A 15,435-nucleotide genomic window follows, 5' to 3' on the forward strand; every position below is an offset into this window, starting at 1 on the left:
ATCGTAAGCCTCAAAATGATCTTATAGGGAACTAGTGGGCACATTTATGGCCTTACGTGTTCACTAGTAAGCCTCAAAATGATCTTACTAGTGAACTAGTGGGCGTTTTGTGGCTTACATGTCAACTAGTAAGCCTCAAAATGATCTTACGAGTGAACTAGTGGGCGTTTTGCGGCTTACATGTCAACAAGTAAGCCTCAAAATGATCTTACTAATGAACTAGTGGGCGTTTTGTGGCTTACATGTTCACTAGTAACCGTCAAAATGACCTTACTAGTGAATAAGTGAGCGTTTTGTGGCTTACATCTCAACTAGTAAGCCTCAAAATGATCTTACTAGTGAACTAGTGGGCGTTTTGTGGCTTACATGTTCACTAGTAAGCCTCAAAATGATCTTACTAGTGAACTAGTGGGCACATTTATGGCCTTACATGTTCACTAGTAAGCGTCAAAATGATCTTACTAGTGAACTAGTGGGCGTTTTGCGGCTTGCATGTCAACTAGTAAGCCTCAAAATGATCTTACGAGTGAACAAGTGGGCGTTTTGCGGCTTACATGTCAACAAATAAGCCTCAAAATGATCTTACTAGTGAACTAATGGGCGTTTTGTGGCTTACATGTTAACTAGTGTCAAAATGATCTTACTAGTGAACTAGTGGGCGTTTTGTGGCTTACATGTCAACTAGTAAGCCTCAAAATGATCTTACGAGTGAACTAGTGGGCGTTTTGCGGCTTACATGTCAACTAGTAAGTCTCAAAATGATCTTACTAGTGAACTAGTGGGCACATTTATGGCCTTACATGTTCACTAGTAAGCGTCAAAATGATCTTACTAGTGAACTAGTGGGTTCTTTTGTGGCTTACATGTTCACTAGTAAGCGTCAAAATGATCTTACGAGTGAACTAGTGGGCGTTTTGCGGCTTACATGTCAACAAGTAAGCCTACAAATGATCTTACTAATGAACGAGTGGGCGTTTTGTGGCTTACATGTTCACTAGTCAGCGTCAAAATGACCTTACTAGTGAATTAGTGAGCGTTTTGTGGCTTACATCTCAACTAGTAAGCCTCAAAATGATCTTACTAGTGAACTAGTGGGCGTTTTGTGGCTTACATGTTCACTAGAAAGCCTCAAAATGATCTTACTAGTGAACTAGTGGGCACATTTATGGCCTTACATGTTCACTAGTAAGCGTCAAAATGATCTTACTAGTGAACTAGTGGGCACGTTTATGGCCTTACATGTTCACTAGTAAGCGTGAAAATGATCTTACTAGTGAACTAGTGGGCGTTTTGCGCCTTACATGTCAACTTGTAAGCCTCAAAATGATCTTATTAGTGAACTAATGGGCGTTTTGTGGCTTACATGTTAACTAGTAAGTGTCAAAATGACCTTACTAGTGAACTAGTGGGCGTTTTGTGGCTTACATGTTCACTAGTAAGCGTCAAAATGACCTTACTAGTGAATTAGTGAGCGTTTTGTGGCTTACATGTCAACTAGTAAGCCTCAAAATGATTTTACTAGTTAACTAGTGGGCGTTTTGTGGCTTACATGTTCACTAGTAAGCCTCAAAATGACCTTACTAGTGAACTAGTGGGCACATTTATGGCCTTACATGTTCACTAGTAAGCGTCAAAATGATCTTACTAGTGAACTAGTGGGCACGTTTATGGCCTTACATGTTCACTAGTAAGCGTGAAAATGATCTTACTAGTGAACTAGTGGGCGTTTTGCGCCTTACATGTCAACTTGTAAGCCTCAAAATGACCTTACGAGTGAGCTAGTGGGCGTTTTGCGGCGTACATGTCAACTAGTAAGCCTCAAAATGATCTTACTAGTGAACTAGTGGGTTCTTTAGTGGCTTACATGTTCACTAGTAAGCGTCACAATGACCTTACTTGTGAACTAGTGAGCGTTTTGTGGCTTACATGTTCACTAGTAAGCGTCAAAATGATCTTACTAGTTAACTAGTGGGCGTTTTGTGGCTTACATGTTCACTAGTAAGCCTCAAAATGACCTTACTAGTGAACTAGTGGGCACGTTTATGGCCTTACATGTCAACTTGTAAGCCTCAAAATGACCTTACGAGTGAGCTAGTGGGCGTTTTGCGGCTTACATGTCAACTAGTAAGCCTCAAAATGATCTTACTAGTGAACTAGTGGGTTCTTTTGTGGCTTACATGTTCACTAGTAAGCGTCACAATGACCTTACTTGTGAACTAGTGAGCGTTTTGTGGCTTACATGTTCACTAGTAAGCGTCAAAATTATCTTACTAGTGAACTAGTGGGCGTTTTGTGGCTTACATGTTCATTAGTAAGCCTCAAAATGATCTTACTAGTGAACTAGTGGGCGTTTTGTGGCTTACATGTCAAATAGTAAGCCTCACAATGATCTTACTAGTGAACTAGTGGGCACATTTATGGCCTTACGTGTTCACTAGTAAGCGTCAAAATGATCTTACTAGTGAACTAGTGGGCGTTTTGTGGCTTACATGTCAACTAGTAAGCCTCAAAATGATCTTACGAGTGAACTAGTGGGCGTTTTGCGGCTTACATGTCAACAAGTAAGCCTCAAAATGATCTTACTAATGAACTAGTGGGCGTTTTGTGGCTTACATGTTCACTAGTAACCGTCAAAATGACCTTACTAGTGAATAAGTGAGCGTTTTGTGGCTTACATGTCAAATAGTAAGCCTCACAATGATCTTACTAGTGAACTAGTGGGCACATTTATGGCCTTACGTGTTCACTAGTAAGCGTCAAAATGATCTTACTAGTGAACTAGTGGGCACGTTTATGGCCTTACATGTTCACTAGTAAGCGTGAAAATGATCTTACTGGTGAACTAGTGGGCGTTTTGCGCCTTACATGTCAACTTGTAAGCCTCAAAATGACCTTACGAGTGAGCTAGTGGGCGTTTTGCGGCTTACATGTCAACTAGTAAGCCTCAAAATGATCTTACTAGTGAACTCGTTTGTTCTTTTGTGGCTTACATGTTCACTAGTAAGCGTCACAATGACCTTACTTGTGAACTAGTGAGCGTTTTGTGGCTTACATGTTCACTAGTAAGCGTCAAAATGATCTTACTAGTGAACTAGTGGGCGTTTTGTGGCTTACATGTTCATTAGTAAGCCTCAAAATGATCTTACTAGTGAACTAGTGGGCGTTTTGTGGCTTACATGTCAAATAGTAAGCTTCAAAATGATGTTACTAGTGAACTAGTGGGCACATTTATGGCCTTACGTGTTCACTAGTAAGCGTCAAAATGATCTTACTAGTAAACTAGTGGGCGTTTTGTGGCTTACATCTTCACTCGTAAGCCTCAAAATGATCTTATAGGGAACTAGTGGGCACATTTATGGACTTACGTGTTCACTAGTAAGCCTCAAAATGATCTTACTAGTGAACTAGTGGGCGTTTTGTGGCTTACATGTCAACTAGTTAGCCTCAAAATGATCTTACGAGTGAACTAGTGGGCGTTTTGCGGCTTACATGTCAACAAGTAAGCCTCAAAATGATCTTACTAATGAACTAGTGGGCGTTTTGTGGCTTACATGTTCACTAGTAACCGTCAAAATGACCTTACTAGTGAATAAGTGAGCGTTTTGTGGCTTACATCTCAACTAGTAAGCCTCAAAATGATCTTACTAGTGAACTAGTGGGCGTTTTGTGGCTTACATGTTCACTAGTAAGCCTCAAAATGATCTTACTAGTGAACTAGTGGGCACATTTATGGCCTTACATGTGACTAGTAAGCGTCAAAATGATCTTACTAGTGAACTAGTGGGCGTTTTGCGGCTTGCATGTCAACTAGTAAGCCTCAAAATGATCTTACTAGTGAACTAATGGGCGTTTTGTGGCTTACATGTTAACTAGTAAGTGTCAAAATGACCTTACTAGTGAACTAGTGGGCGTTTTGTGGCTTACATTTTCACTAGTAAGCGTCAAAATGACCTTACTAGTGAATTAGCGAGCGTTTTGTGGCTTACATGTCAACTAGTAAGCCTCAAAATGATCTTACTAGTTAACTAGTGGGCGTTTTGTGGCTTACATGTTCACTAGTAAGCCTCAAAATGACCTTACTAGTGAACTAGTGGGCACATTTATGGCCTTACTAGTTCACTAGTAATCGTCAAAATGATCTTACTAGTGAACTAGTGGGCACGTTTATGGCCTTACATGTTCACTAGTAAGCGTGAAAATGATCTTACTGGTGAACTAGTGGGCGTTTTGCGCCTTACATGTCAACTTGTAAGCCTCAAAATGACCTTACGAGTGAGCTAGTGGGCGTTTTGCGGCTTACATGTCAACTAGTAAGCCTCAAAATGATCTTACTAGTGAACTCGTTTGTTCTTTTGTGGCTTACATGTTCACTAGTAAGCGTCACAATGACCTTACTTGTGAACTAGTGAGCGTTTTGTGGCTTACATGTTCACTAGTAAGCGTCAAAATGATCTTACTAGTGAACTAGTGGGCGTTTTGTGGCTTACATGTTCATTAGTAAGCCTCAAAATGATCTTACTAGTGAACTAGTGGGCGTTTTGTGGCTTACATGTCAAATAGTAAGCCTCAAAATGATGTTACTAGTGAACTAGTGGGCACATTTATGGCCTTACGTGTTCACTAGTAAGCGTCAAAATGATCTTACTAGTAAACTAGTGGGCGTTTTGTGGCTTACATCTTCACTCGTAAGCCTCAAAATGATCTTATAGGGAACTAGTGGGCACATTTATGGCCTTACGTGTTCACTAGTAAGCCTCAAAATGATCTTACTAGTGAACTAGTGGGCGTTTTGTGGCTTACATGTCAACTAGTAAGCCTTAAAATGATGTTACTAGTGAACTAGTGGGCGTTTTGTGGCTTACATGTTCACTAGTAAGCGTCAAAATGACCTTACTAGTGAATTAGTGAGCGTTTTGTGGCTTACATGTCAACTAGTAAGCCTTAAAATGATCTTACTAGTTAACTAGTGGGCGTTTTGTGGCTTACATGTTCACTAGTAAGCCACAAAATGACCTTACTAGTGAACTAGTGGGCACATTTATGGCCTTACATGTTCACTAGTAAGCGTCAAAATGATCTTACTAGTGAACTAGTGGGCACGTTTATGGCCTTACATGTTCACTAGTAAGCGTGAAAATGATCTTACTAGTGAACTAGTGGGCGTTTTGCGCCTTACATGTCAACTTGTAAGCCTCAAAATGACCTTACGAGTGAGCTAGTGGGCGTTTTGCGGCGTACATGTCAACTAGTAAGGCTCAAAATGATCTTACTAGTGAACTAGTGGGTTCTTTAGTGGCTTACATGTTCACTAGTAAGCGTCACAATGACCTTACTTGTGAACTAGTGAGCGTTTTGTGGCTTACATGTTCACTAGTAAGCGTCAAAATGATCTTACTAGTGAACTAGTGGGCACATTTATGGCATTACGTGTTCACTAGTAAGCGTCAAAATGATCTTACTAGTAAACTAGTGGGAGTTTTGTGGCTTACATCTTCACTCGTAAGCCTCAAAATGATCTTATAGGGAACTAGTGGGCACATTTATGGCATTACGTGTTCACTAGTAAGCGTCAAAATGATCTTACTAGTGAAGTAGTGGGAGTTTTGTGGGTTACATGTTCACTAGTAAGCGTCACAATGACCTTACTTGTGAACTAGTGAGCGTTTTGTGGCTTACATGTTCACTAGTAAGCGTCAAAATGATCTTACTAGTGAACTAGTGGGCGTTTTGTGGCTTACATGTTCATTAGTAAGCCTCAAAATGATCTTACTAGTGAACCAGTGGGCGTTTTGTGGCTTACATGTCAAATAGTAAGCCTCAAAATGATCTTACTAGTGAACTAGTGGGCACATTTATGGCATTACGTGTTCACTAGTAAGCGTCAAAATGATCTTACTAGTAAACTAGTGGGAGTTTTGTGGCTTACATCTTCACTCGTAAGCCTCAAAATGATCTTATAGGGAACTAGTGGGCACATTTATGGCCTTACGTGTTCACTAGCAAGCCTCAAAATGATCTTACTAGTGAACTAGTGGGCGTTTTGTGGCTTACATGTCAACTAGTAAGCCTCAAAATGATCTTACGAGTGAACTAGTGGGCGTTTTGCGGCTTACATGTCAACAAGTAAGCCTTAAAATGATCTTACTAGTGAACTAGTGGGCGTTTTGTGGCTTACATGTTCACTAGTAAGCGTCAAAATGACCTTACTAGTGAATTAGTGAGCGTTTTGTGGCTTACATGTCAACTAGTAAGCCTCAAAATGATCTTACTAGTTAACTAGTGGGCGTTTTGTGGCTTACATGTTCACTAGTAAGCCTCAAAATGACCTTACTAGTGAACTAGTGGGCACATTTATGGCCTTACATGTTCACTAGTAAGCGTCAAAATGATCTTACTAGTGAACTAGTGGGCACGTTTATGGCCTTACATGTTCACTAGTAAGCGGAAAATGACCTCACGAGTGAGCTAGTGGGCGTTTTGCGGCGTACATGTCAACTAGTAAGCCTCAAAATGATCTTACTAGTGAACTAGTGGGTTCTTTAGTGGCTTACATGTTCACTAGTAAGCGTCACAATGACCTTACTTGTGAACTAGTGAGCGTTTTGTGGCTTACATGTTCACTAGTAAGCGTCAAAATGATCTTACTAGTGAACTAGTGGGCGTTTTGTGGCTTACATGTTCATTAGTAAGCCTCAAAATGATCTTACTAGTGAACTAGTGGGCGTTTTGTGGCTTACATGTCAAATAGTAAGCCTCAAAATGATCTTACTAGTGAACTAGTGGGCACATTTATGGCCTTAGGTGTTCACTAGTAAGCGTCAAAATGATCTTACTAGTAAACTAGTGGGAGTTTTGTGGCTTACATCTTCACTCGTAAGCCTCAAAATGATCTTATAGGGAACTCGTGGGCATATTTATGTCCTTACGTGTTCACTAGCAAGCCTCAAAATGATCTTACTAGTGAACTAGTGGGCGTTTTGTGGCTTACATGTCAACTAGTAAGCCTCAAAATGATCTTACGAGTGAACTAGTGGGCGTTTTGCGGCTTACATGTCAACAAGTAAGTCTCAAAATGATCTTACTAATGAACTAGTGGGTGTTTTGTGGCTTACATGTTCACTAGTAAGCGTCAAAATGACCTTACTAGTGAATTAGTGAGCGTTTTGTGGCTTACATGTCAACTAGTAAGCCTCAAAATGATCTTACTATTGAACTAGTGGGCGTTTTGTGGCTTACATGTTCACTAGTTAGCCTCAAAATGATCTTACTGGTGAACTAGTGGGCACATTTATGGCCTTACATATTCACTAGTAAGCGTCAAAATGATCTTACTAGTGAACTAGTGGGCATTTTGCGGCTTGCATGTCAACAAGTAAGCCTCAAAATGATCTTACTAATGAACTAGTGGGCGTTTTGTGGCTTACATTTTCACTAGTAAGCGTCAAAATGACCTTACTAGTGAACTAGTGAGCGTTTTGTGGCTTACATGTTCACTAGTAAGCGTCAAAATGATCTTACCAGTGAACTGGTGGGCGTTTTGCGGCTTACATGTCAACTAGTAAGCCTCAAAATGATCTTACTAATGAACTAGTGGGCATTTTGTGGCTTACATGTCAACCAGTAAGCCTCAAAATGATCTTACTAGTGAACTAGTGGGCACATTTATGGCCTTACATGTTCACTAGTAAGCGTCAAAATGATCTTACGAGTAAACTAGTGGGCGTTTTGTGGCTTACATCTTCACTCGTAATCCTCAAAATGATCTTATAGGGAACTAGTGGGCACATTTATGGCCTTACGTGTTCACTAGTAAGCCTCAAAATGATCTTACTAGTGAACAAGTGGGCGTTTTCTGGCTTACATGTCAACTAGTAAGCCTCAAAATGATCTTACGAGTGAACTAGTGGGCGTTTTGCGGCTTACATGTCAACAAGTAAGCCTCAAAATGATCTTACTAATGAACTAGTGGGCGTTTTGTGGCTTACATGTCAACTAGTAAGCCTCAAAATGATCTTGCGAGTGAGCTAGTGGGCGTTTTGCGGCTTACATGTCAACTAGTAAGCCTCAAAATGATCTTACTAGTGAACTAGTGGGCGTTTTGTGGCTTACATGTTCATTAGTAGGCCTCAAATTGATCTTACTAGTGAACTAGTGGGCGTTTTGTGGCTTACATGTCAAATAGTAAGCCTCAAAATGTTCTTACTAGTGAACTAGTGGGCACATTTATGGCCTTACGTGTTCACTAGTAAGCGTCAAAATGATCTTACTAGTAAACTAGTGGGCGTTTTGTGGCTTACATCTTCACTCGTAAGCCTCAAAATGATGTTATAGGGAACTAGTGGGCACATTTATGGCCTTACGTGTTCACTAGTAAGCCTCAAAATGATCTTACTAGTGAACTAGTGGGCGTTTTGTGGCTTACATGTCAACTAGTAAGCCTCAAAATGATCTTACGAGTGAACTAGTGGGCGTCTTGTGGCTTACATGTTAACTAGTAAGCGTCAAAATGACCTTACTAGTGAACTAGTGACAATTTGTGGCTTACATGTTCACGAGTAAGCGTCAAAATGACCTTACTAGTGAACTAGTGAGCGTTTTGTTGCTTACATGTTCACTAGTAAGCCTCAAAATGATCTTACGAGTGAGCTAAGGGGCGTTTTGTGGCTTACATGTCAACTAGTAAGCCTCAAATTGATCTTACTAGTGAACTAGTGGGCGTTTTGTGGCTTACATCTTCACTAGTAAGCCTCAAAATGAACTTACTAGTGAACTAGTGGGCACATTTATGGCCTTACATATTCACTAGTAAGCGTCAAAATGATCTTACGAGTGAGCTAAGGGGCGTTTTGCGGCTTACATGTCAACTAGTAAGCTTCAAAATGATCTTACTAGTGAACTAGTGGGCACATTTATGGCCTTACATGTTCACTAGTAAGCGTCAAAATGATCTTACTAGTGAACTAGTGGGCGTTTTGCGGCTTGCATGTCAACTAGTAAGCCTCAAAATGATCTTACGAGTGAACTAGTGGGCGTTTTGGGGCTTACACGTCAACAAGTAAGTCTCAAAATGATCTTACTAATGAACTAGTGAGTGTTTTGTAGCTTACATGTTCACTAGTAAGCGTCAAAATGACCTTACTAGTGAATTAGTGAGCGTTTTGTGGCTTACATGTCAACTAGTAAGCCTCAAAATGATCTTACTATTGAACTAGTGGGCGTTTTGTGGCTTACATGTTCACTAGTTAGCCTCAAAATGATCTTACTAGTGAACTAGTGGGCACATTTATGGCCTTACATATTCACTAGTAAGCGTCAAAATGATCTTACTAGTGAACTAGTGGGCATTTTGCGGCTTGCATGTCAACAAGTAAGCCTCAAAATGATCTTACAAATGAACTAGTGGGCGTTTTGTGCCTTACATTTTCACTAGTAAGCGTCAAAATGACCTTACTAGTGAACTAGTGAGCGTTTTGTGGCTTATATGTTCACTAGTAAGCGTCAAAATGATCTTACTAGTGAACTAGTGGGCATTTTGTGGCTTACATGTCAACCAGTAAGCCTCAAAATGATCTTACTAGTGAACTAGTGGGCACATTTATGGCCTTACATGTTCACTAGTAAGCGTCAAAATGATCTTACTAGTAAACTAGTGGGCGTTTTGTGGCTTACATCTTCACTCGTAAGCCTCAAAATGATCTTATAGGGAACTAGTGGGCACATTTATGGCCTTACGTGTTCACTAGTAAGCCTCAAAATGATCTTACTAGTGAACAAGTGGGCGTTTTCTGGCTTACATGTCAACTAGTAAGCCTCAAAATGATCTTAAGAGTGAACTAGTGGGCGTTTTGCGGCTTACATGTCAACAAGTAAGCCTCAAAATGATCTTACTAATGAACTAGTGGGCGTTTTGTGGCTTACATGTTCACGAGTAAGCGTCAAAATGACCTTACTAGTGAACTAGTGAGCGTTTTGTTGCTTACATGTCAACAAGTAAGCCTCAAAATGATCTTACTAATGAACTAGTGGGCGTTTTGTGGCTTACATAAGATAAGATATCCTTTATTTGTCCCACAATGGGGAAATTTACAGCCTCCAGCAGCAAGAATGTATGTAGAAAGAAGAAGAGAAAAAAAAAAACAACAACAAACAACATTCAATTAAATACAATATGAACACAAATGGATAAATCGCAGTACTATTTACAATTTACCTTCACATCATTTAATTATTATTATTATTATGATTGTTATTTTTTATTCATCAGCCTGACAGCATGTCAACTAGTACGCCTCAAAATGATCTTGCAAGTGAGCTAGTGGGCGTTTTGCGGCTTACATGTCAACTAGTAAGCCTCAAAATGATCTTACTAGTGAACTAGTGGGTTCTTTTGTGGCTTACATGTCAACTAGTAAGCCTCAAAATCATCTTACTAGTGAACTAGTGGGCACATTTATGGCCTTATATGTTCACTAGTAAGCCTCAAAATGATCTTACTAGTGAACTAGTGGTCGTTTTGTGGCTTACATGTTCACGAGTAAGCGTCAAAATGATCTTACTAGTGAACTAGTGGGCGTTTTGCGGCTTGCATGTCAACTAGTAAGCCTCAAAATGATCTTACGAGTGAACTAGTGGGCGTTTTGGGGCTTACACGTCAACAAGTAAGTCTCAAAATGATCTTACTAATGAACTAGTGAGTGTTTTGTAGCTTACATGTTCACTAGTAAGCGTCAAAATGACCTTACTAGTGAATTAGTGAGCGTTTTGTGGCTTACATGTCAACTAGTAAGCCTCAAAATGATCTTACTATTGAACTAGTGGGCGTTTTGTGGCTTACATGTTCACTAGTTAGCCTCAAAATGATCTTACTAGTGAACTAGTGGGCACATTTATGGCCTTACATATTCACTAGTAAGCGTCAAAATGATCTTACTAGTGAACTAGTGGGCATTTTGCGGCTTGCATGTCAACAAGTAAGCCTCAAAATGATCTTACAAATGAACTAGTGGGCGTTTTGTGGCTTATATTTTCACTAGTAAGCGTAAAAATGACCTTACTAGTGAACTAGTGAGCGTTTTGTGGCTTACATGTTCACTAGTAAGCGTCAAAATGATCTTACTAGTGAACTAGTGGGCATTTTGTGGCTTACATGTCAACCAGTAAGCCTCAAAATGATCTTACTAGTGAACTAGTGGGCACATTTATGGCCTTACATGTTCACTAGTAAGCGTCAAAATGATCTTACTAGTAAACTAGTGGGCGTTTTGTGGCTTACATCTTCACTCGTAAGCCTCAAAATTATCTTATAGGGAACTAGTGGGCACATTTATGGCCTTACGTGTTCACTAGTAAGCCTCAAAATGATCTTACTAGTGAACAAGTGGGCGTTTTCTGGCTTACATGTCAACTAGTAAGCCTCAAAATGATCTTAAGAGTGAACTAGTGGGCGTTTTGCGGCTTACATGTCAACAAGTAAGCCTCAAAATGATCTTACGAGTGAACTAGTGGGCGTTTTGTGGCTTACATGTCAACAAGTAAGCCTCAAAATGATCTTACTAATGAACTAGTGGGCGTTTTGTGGCTTACATGTTCACGAGTAAGCGTCAAAATGACCTTACTAGTGAACTAGTGAGCGTTTTGTTGCTTACATGTTCACTAGTAAGCCTCAAAATGATCTTACGAGTGAGCTAAGAGGCGTTTTGTGGCTTACATGTCAACAAGTAAGCCTCAAAATGATCTTACTAATGAACTCGTGGGCGTTTTGTGGCTTACATAAGATAAGATATCCTTTATTTGTCCCACAATGGGGAAATTTACAGCCTCCAGCAGCAAGAATGAATGTAGAAAGAAGAGGAGAAAAAAAAAACAACAACAAACATCTTTCAATTAAATACAATATGAACACAAATGGATAAATCGCAGTACTATTTACAATTTACCTTCACATCATTTAATTATTATTATTATTATGATTATTTTTTATTCATCAGCCTGACAGCATGTCAACTAGTACGCCTCAAAATGATCTTGCAAGTGAGCTAGTGGGCGTTTTGCGGCTTACATGTCAACTAGTAAGCCTCAAAATGATCTTACTAGTGAACTAGTGGGTTCTTTTGTGGCTTACATGTTCACTAGTAAGCGTCACAATGACCTTACTTGTGAACTAGTGAGCTTTTTGTGGCTTACATGTTAACTAGTAAGCGTCAAAATGACCTTACTAGTGAACTAGTGACAATTTGTGGCTTACATGTTCACGAGTAAGCGTCAAAATGACCTTACTAGTGAACTAGTGAGCGTTTTGTTGCTTACATGTTCACTAGTAAGCCTCAAAATGATCTTACGAGTGAGCTAAGGGGCGTTTTGTGGCTTACATGTCAACTAGTAAGCCTCAAAATGATCTTACTAGTGAACTAGTGGGCGTTTTGTGGCTTACATCTTCACCAGTAAGCCTCAAAATGAACTTACTAGTGAACTAGTGGGCACATTTATGGCCTTACATGTTCACTAGTAAGCCTCAAAATGATCTTAAGAGTGAACAAGTGGGCGTTTTGCGGCTTACATGTCAACAAATAAGCCTCAAAATGATCTTACTAGTGAACTAATGGGCGTTTTGTGGCTTACTTGTTAACTAGTAAGTGTCAAAATGACCTTACTAGTGAACTAGTGGGCGTTTTGTGGCTTACATGTTCACTAGTAAGCGTCAAAATGACCTTACTAGTGAATTAGTGAGCGTTTTGTGGCTTACATGTCAACTAGTAAGCCTCAAAATGATCTTACTAGTTAACTAGTGGGCGTTTTGTGGCTTACATGTTCACTAGTAAGCCTCAAAATGACCTTACTAGTGAACTAGTGGGCACATTTATGGCCTTACATGTTCACTAGTAAGCGTCAAAATGATCTTACTAGTGAACTAGTGGGCACGTTTATGGCCTTACATGTTCACTAGTAAGCGTGAAAATGATCTTACTAGTGAACTAGTGGGCGTTTTGCGCCTTACATGTCAACTTGTAAGCCTCAAAATGACCTTACGAGTGAGCTAGTGGGCGTTTTGCGGCTTACATGTCAACTAGTAAGCCTCAAAATGATCTTACTAGTGAACTAGTGGGTTCTTTTGTGGCTTACATGTTCACTAGTAAGCGTCACAATGACCTTACTTGTGAACTAGTGAGCGTTTTGTGGCTTACATGTTCACTAGTAAGCGTCAAAATGATCTTACTAGTGAACTAGTGGGCGTTTTGTGGCTTACATGTTCATTAGTAAGCCTCAAAATGATCTTCCTAGTGAACTAGTGGGCGTTTTGTGGCTTACATGTCAAATAGTAAGCCTCAAAATGATCTTACTAGTGAACTAGTGGGCACATTTATGGCCTTACGTGTTCAGTAGTAACCGTCAAAATGATCTTACTAGTAAACTAGTGGGCGTTTTGTGGTTTACATCTTCACTCGTAAGCCTCAAAATGATCTTATAGGGAACTAGTGGGCACATTTATGGCCTTACGTGTTCACTAGTAAGCCTCAAAATGATCTTACTAGTGAACAAGTCGGCGTTTTCTGGCTTACATGTCAACTAGTAAGCCTCAAAATGATCTTACGAGTGAACTAGTGGGCGTTTTGCGGCTTACGTGTCAACAAGTAAGCCTCAAAATGATCTTACTAATGAACTAGTGGGCGTTTTGTGGCTTACATGTTCACTAGTAACCGTCAAAATGACCTTACTAGTGAATAAGTGAGCGTTTTGTGGCTCACATCTCAACTAGTAAGCCTCAAAATGATCTTACTAGTGAACTAGTGGGCGTTTGGTGGCTTACATGTTCACTAGTAAGCCTCAAAATGATCTTACTAGTGAACTAGTGGGCACATTTATGGCCTTACATGTTCACTAGTAAGCGTCAAAATGACCTTACTAGTGAATTAGTGAGCGTTTTGTGGCTTACATGTCAACTAGTAAGCCTCAAAATGATCTTACTAGTTAACTAGTGGGCGTTTTGTGGCTTACATGTTCACTAGTAAGCCTCAAAATGACCTTACTAGTGAACTAGTGGGCACATTTATGGCCTTACATGTTCACTAGTAAGCGTCAAAATGATCTTACTAGTGAACTAGTGGGCACGTTTATGGCCTTACATGTTCACTAGTAAGCGTCAAAATTATCTTACTAGTGAACTAGTGGGCGTTTTGTGGCTTACATGTTCATTAGTAAGCCTCAAAATGATCTTACTAGTGAACTAGTGGGCGTTTTGTGGCTTACATGTCAAATAGTAAGCCTCAAAATGATCTTACTAGTGAACTAGTGGGCACATTTATGGCCTTACGTGTTCACTAGTAAGCGTCAAAATGATCTTACTAGTAAACTAGTGGGCGTTTTGTGGCATACATCTTCACTCGTAAGCCTCAAAATGATCTTATAGGGAACTAGTGGGCCCATTTATGGCCTTACGTGTTCACTAGTAAGCCTCAAAATGATCTTACTAGTGAACTAGTGGGCGTTTTGTGGCTTACATGTCAACTAGTAAGCCTCAAAATGATCTTACGAGTGAACTAGTGGGCGTTTTGCGGCTTACATGTCAACAAGTAAGCCTCAAAATGATCTTACTAATGAACTAGTGGGCGTTTTGTGGCTTACATGTTCACTAGTAACCGTCAAAATGACCTTACTAGTGAATAAGTGAGCGTTTTGTGGCTTACATCTCAACTAGTAAGCCTCAAAATGATCTTACTAGTGAACTAGTGGGCGTTTTGTGGCTTACATGTTCACTAGTAAGCCTCAAAATGATCTTACTAGTGAACTAGTGGGCACATTTATGGCCTTACATGTGACTAGTAAGCGTCAAAATGATCTTACTAGTGAACTAGTGGGCGTTTTGCGGCTTGCATGTCAACTAGTAAGCCTCAAAATGATCTTACTTGTGAACTAATGGGCGTTTTGTGGCTTACATGTTAACTAGTAAGTGTCAAAATGACCTTACTAGTGAACTAGTGGGCGTTTTGTGGCTTACATTTTCACTAGTAAGCGTCAAAATGACCTTACTAGTGAATTAGCGAGCGTTTTGTGGCTTAAATGTCAACTAGTAAGCCTCAAAATGATCTTACTAGTTAACTAGTGGGCGTTTTGTGGCTTACATGTTCACTAGTAAGCCTCAAAATGACCTTACTAGTGAACTAGTGGGCACATTTATGGCCTTACATGTTCACTAGTAATCATCAAAATGATCTTACTAGTGAACTAGTGGGCACGTTTATGGCCTTACATGTTCACTAGTAAGCGTGAAAATGATCTTACTAGTGAACTAGTGGGCGTTTTGCGCCTTACATGTCAACTTGTAAGCCTCAAAATGACCTTACGAGTGAGCTAGTGGGCGTTTTGCGGTTTACATGTCAACTAGTAAGCCTCAAAATGATCTTACTAGTGAACTCGTTTGTTCTTTTGTGGCTTACATGT

The sequence above is a fragment of the Hippocampus zosterae genome, unplaced genomic scaffold (assembly GCF_025434085.1).
Source record: "Hippocampus zosterae strain Florida unplaced genomic scaffold, ASM2543408v3 HiC_scaffold_40, whole genome shotgun sequence".
NCBI classification, from domain to species: Eukaryota; Metazoa; Chordata; class Actinopteri; order Syngnathiformes; family Syngnathidae; genus Hippocampus; species Hippocampus zosterae.